The sequence below is a fragment of the Pristis pectinata genome, chromosome 1, assembly GCF_009764475.1.
Source record: "Pristis pectinata isolate sPriPec2 chromosome 1, sPriPec2.1.pri, whole genome shotgun sequence".
Classification (NCBI taxonomy): domain Eukaryota; kingdom Metazoa; phylum Chordata; class Chondrichthyes; order Rhinopristiformes; family Pristidae; genus Pristis; species Pristis pectinata.
Genome location: NC_067405.1, coordinates 145933267 through 145939266, shown reverse-complemented (window position 1 = coordinate 145939266; position 6000 = coordinate 145933267).

The window sequence follows — 6000 nt, the reverse complement described above, 5'->3', positions numbered from 1 at the left end:
TAATCAGTCTCTTGTGAGGCACCTTATCAAAGGCCTTTTGAAAGTCTAAATACACAACATCTACCGCCTCTCCCTTATCCACCCTACCTGTGATTTCTTCAAAAAACTCCAATAGGTTGGTCAGACAGGACTTCCCCTTCACAAAACCATGTTGACTAGGTCCTATCTTGCCTTGCGCCTCTAGGTATTCGGTAACCTCCTCCTTGAGGATAGACTCCAATAATTTTCCCACCACTGACGTCAGACTAATAGGTCTGTAATTGCCTTTGTGCTGCCTCCCACCTTTCTTATATAACGGAACTACATTCGCTACCCTCCAGTCCTCCGGAACCATGCCAGAATCTATCGATTCCTGAAAAATAATCGCCAACGCCTCCGCTATCTCCACAGCCACCTCCTTCAGAACCCGGGGATGCACCTCATCCGGTCCGGGAGACTTATCAGCCTTAAGCCCCTTTAGTTTTCCAAGCACCTTCTCCCTATTAATCTCAATTGAACTCAGCTCCAATTCGTGAGACTCCTGACTAATGGGCACATTGCTTATGTCCTCCACGGTGAAGACCGATGCAAAATATTCATTCAATTCCCTTGCCATCTCACTATCATCCATTATAATACCTCCTGCACCGTTATCAATTGGTCCTATGTCAACCCGTGTCTCTCTTTTATTCCTTATGTATTTAAAAAAACTCTTAGAATCCTTCCGAATGTTGTCCGCCAGCTTCCTTTCGTAACTCATCTTTGCTTTCCTAATGACCTTCTTAGTTTCTCTCTGCAGATTTTTAAAATCGTTCCAATCTTCTGTTTTCCCACTAATTTTTGCTACTTTGTACGCCGCCCCTTTTGCTTTTATTTTATCCTTCACCTCCCTCGTTATCCACATCTGTGCCTTTTTTCCATTCAAAACCTTCTTTTTTCTTGGAATATATCTGTCCTGCATTGTCCTTATTTCCTGTAGAAATTTCTTCCATTTTTCCTCTGCCGTCCCTCCAGCTAACTTACTCCTCCAATCAATTTGGGCCAACTCATCTCTCATACCTTTGTAATTTCCCTTATTCCACTGAAATATCGATACACCAGTTATCAGCTTCTCCTTCTCAAACTTGAAACTAAACTCAATCATATTGTGATCACTTGTTCCCAGTGGTTCCTTTACCTTTAGTTCCCTAATCACCTCGGGTTCACTACACAGCACCCAATCCAAAACAGCCGATCCCCTGGTGGGCTCCTCAATAAGTTGCTCCAGAAAAACATCCCTTAGACATTCCACAAACTCACTCTCCTGAGTACTACCGCCTTGCTGCATTTCCCAGTCCACCTTCATGTTAAAATCCCCCATAATTATCTTCACATTGTCACTCTGACATGCTTTTTCTATCTCAATCTGCAACTTATGGTCCACTTCCTGACTGCTGTTCGGGGGCCTATATATGACTGCTATTATTGTTCTTTTACCCTTGCTATTTCTCAGCTCCACCCATAAGGATTCCACCTCCTCTGACCCAATGTCCTTCCTTTCTATTGATTTTATATCGCTACTAACCATCATGGCCACACCTCCCCCTCTGCCTACCCTCCTATCCTTCCTATATACTGTATACCCCTTGACATTCAGTTCCCAATCACATCCATCATGAAGCCACGACTCAGTGATTGCAACGATGTCATATTTATTAACCTGTAGTTGTGCCACTAGGTCATCTACTTTATTCCTGATGCTACGTGCATTTAAATATAGTATGTTTAGACTGGTATCTGCTATTGATTTTATTGTACCTCTATTGATCAGCAGATTATCCTGACTTTCTACCTGTCCATCCTTCTTACTATCTTCGCTACCTACTATCTTAGACATGTTCGTGTAGACCTCATCCCCTATCCTAACATTCTGTATCCTAACATCCGGATTTGTTGTACTTCTATTATTCAGTAAATTATCCTGACTTATCACCTGCCTGTCATTCTTGCCATCCTCAATGGATTCGTTTCTATACACTTTCTCCCTCACCTTAGCATCTTGTAACCTAGCATCCTGGTTACCATCCCCTTGCCAGATCAGTTTAAACCCTCCCCTACAACTAAATTAAACATTCCCGCCAGGATATTGGACCCTTTGGAGTTTAGATGCAACCCATCCTTAGCAAATAGGTCTTGCCTCCCCCAAAAAAGGTCCCAGGTATCCAAGAATCTGAAGCCCTGCCCCTTGCACCAGTCACTCAGCCACGCATTTAACTGCCAGAGCTTTCTATTCTTCCTGTCATTGATACGCGACACGGGTAGTAGTCCTGAGATTACTACCCTTGAGGTCCTACTTTTCAACCTTCTCCCTAATGCCTTGTATTCCTCCTTCAGGACCTCTTCTCTTTTCCTACCTACATCATTGGTACCTACATGTACCAAGATTTCTGGAGATTATTCTGTGAACACTTGTGTTGCTTAACCTGGGGATGGAAGGGTGACAGGAAGGTTTGTGAAGTTAAGGAGAGTCCCATTGTGAGTGAGAAGATTGTGGGGCCAGAATCGTGGATATTCGAACATAGAACAGTACAGCAGAGGAACAGGCCCTTCGGCCCACAACGCTGTGCCAAACCAATTACATTAGTAATAAAATGCCTGACTAAACTAATCCATTCTGCCTGCACAATGTCCATATCCTACCATCTTCCTCACATTCACGTGCCTATCTAAGAGCTTCTTGAATGCTCCTATTGTATCTGTCTCCACCACCATTCCAGGCAGCACATTCCAGGCACCCACCGCTCTCTGTGTAAAAAACTTTCCCCCTCTCACCTTAAATGCATGCCCTCTAGTATTAGACATTTCAACCCTGGGGAAAAGATCCTGGCTGTCTACTCTATCTATGCCTCTCATAATCTTATAAACCTCGATCAGGTCTCCCCTCGCCCTCCACAGCTCCGCACCCTCTCCAAACCCTCGACATCCTTCCTATAATGCGGGCAACCAGAACTGAATTCAATACTCCAGATGCGGCCTAACTAAAGTTTTATAAAACTGCAGCATAACTTCCTGACTCTTGAACTCAGTGCCTCGACTAATGAAAGCAAGCATACCATATGCCTTCTTTACCACCCTATCAACCTGTGTAGCCACTTTCAAGGAGCTATGAACTTGGACCCCAAGATCCCGCTGCTCATCAACACTGTTAAGGGCCTATCCATTAACAGTGTACTGTCTCTTTACATTTGATCCCCCAAGGTGCAACACTTCACATTTGGCCGGGTTGAACTCCATCTGCCATTTCTCCACCCGTATCTGCAACTGATCTGTAACCTGCTGTATCCTTTGTCAGTTTTCTAAGCTATCCACTACACCACCAATCTTTGTATCATCTGCAAATTTAATAACCCACCCATGTACATTTTCCGAATGCTCATAAATCCTATCCCTAAGAATCCTCTCCAGTAACTTCCCTACCACTGGCGTGAGACTCAACAGTCTATATTGGTATTGGCATTCGTTTATTATTGTCAATTGTACTGAGGTACAGTGAAAAGCTTGTCTTACAAACCGATCGTACAGGTCAATTCATTACACGGTGCAGTTACATTGAGTTAGTACAGAGTGCATTGATGTAGTACAGGTAAGAACAATAACACTACAGAGTAAAGTGTCACAGCTACAGAGAAAGTGCAGTGCAATAAGGTGCAAGGTCACAACAAGGTAGATCGTGAGGTCATAGTCCATCTTTTTGCATGAGAGAACTGTTCAATAGTCATATCACAGTGGGGTAGAAGCTGTCCTTAAGTCTGGTGGTACATGCCCTCAGGCTCCTGTATCTTCTACCCGATGGAAGAGAAGAGAGAATGTCCGGGTGGGTGGGGTCTTTGATTATGCTGGCTGCTTCACCAAGACAGTGAGAGGTAAAGACAGAGTCCAAGGAGGGGAGGCTGGTGTCCGTGATGCGCTGGGCTGTGTCCACAACTCTCTGCAGTTTCTTGCGGTCCTGAGCAGAGCTGTTGCCGTACCAGCCGTGATACATCCAGATAGGATGCTTTCTATGGTGCATCTGTAAAAGTTGGTGAGAGTCAAAGGGGACAAACCAAATTTCTTTAGCCTCTTGAAGAAGTAGAGGTGCTGGTGAACTTTCTTGGCCGTGGCTTCTACGCGATTAGACCAGGACAGGCTCTGGTCCCAGGACCAGGACTTGAAGCTCTCAACACTCTCGACCTCAGCACCATTGACGTAGACAGGTGCATGTACACCGCCCCTTTTCCCGAAGTCAATGACCAGCTCTTTTGTTTTGTTGACATTGAGGGAAAGGTTGTTGTCATGACACCATTCCACTAAGCTCTCTATCTCCTTCCTGTACTCCGACTCATCGCTGTTTGAGATACGGCCTACAACGGTGGTATCATCTGCAAACTTGTAGATGGAGCTACAGCAGAATCTGACCACACAGTCATGAGCGTATCGGGAGTAGAGTAGAGGGCTGAGGACGCAGCCTTGTGGGGCACCAGTGTTGAGAATAATCGTGCCGGAGGTATTGCTGCCTATCCTCACTGATTGCGGTCTGCTTGTTAGAAAGTCAAGGATCCAGTTACAGAGGGAGGTGTTGAGTCCTAGGTCTCGGAGTTTGGTGACAAGCTTACTTGGGATTATTGTATTGAAGGCATAGTTGTAGTCAATGAACAATAGTCTAATGTAACAATTGTCTATAGTTACCAAGATGATCCCAGTTTCCCTTCTTGAATAATGGAACAACATTAGCTACTCGCCAGTCCTCTGGGACCTCGCCTGTGGCTGGAGAGGACACAAAGATATTGGTCAGGGCCCCAGCAATCTCACCTCTTGCCTCTCTCAATAACCTGGGGTATATGCCATCAGGCCTGGGGACTTACCCACCTTAATGCTCTTTAAGAGACCCAACACTACCTCCTCCTTTATCTTGAAATGGCCTAGCATATTAGCATCCTCCACATCCTTCTCCTTGGTAAATACTGATACAAAGTACTCATTAAGGACCTCACCCACATCCTCTGCTTCCAAGCACATGTTCCCTCCTTTATCCTTGAGTGGCCCTACCCTCTCCCTAGTTATCCTCTTGCTCTTGATGTATATATAGAATACCTTGGGATTCTTTTTAATCCTACTTGCCAAAGACTTTTCATGGCTTTCCTAATTCCCTTCTTGAGTTCCTTTCCGGCTTCTTTATAATCCTCAGGTGCTCTGTTTGATCCGAGCTTCCTAAACTTTACATACTTTTCCTTTTTCTTCTTGACTAAATTCACCACCTCTCTCGACATCCAAGGTTCCCTCACCCTGCCATCCTTGTCCTTCCTCCTTACTGGAACATACCTGTCCTGTACTCTGTGCAGTTGGTCTTTAAACACCCTCCACATGTCAGATGTGGACTTGCCCAAAAACAGCTGTTGCCAATTAATTCTCCCTCGTTCCTGCCTAATGCTCCCATAATTTGCCCTCTTCCAATTTACTATTCTCCCACAAGGTCCATACTTACCCTTATCTGTAGCTATCTTAAAACTTGAGTTGTAGTCACTGTTCCCTAACTGTTCTCCCACTGAAAGTTTGGTCACCTGGCCAGGCTCGTTACCCAACACCAGGTCCAGTACGGCCCCTCCTCTCGTTGGACTATCAACATTCCCTTATACAATGAGATGGACTATGACATCACGATCTACCTTATTGTGACCTTGCACCTTATTGCACTGCACTTTCTCTGTAGCTGTGACACTTTACTCTGTACTGTTATTATTTTTTACCTGTACTACACCAATGCACTTTGTATTAACTCAATGTAACTGCACTGTGTAATGAATTGACCTGTACGATTGGTTTGTAAGACATGTTTTTCACTGTACCTCAGTACAAGTGACAATAATAAACCAATACCAATACCAATACCAACACCAATGTTGATTTAAGAAACCCTCTTGGATGCACCTAACAAATTCTGCCCCGTCTAAACCTCTTACACTAAGGAGGTCCCAGTTTATATCAGGGAAGTTGAAATCTCCCACG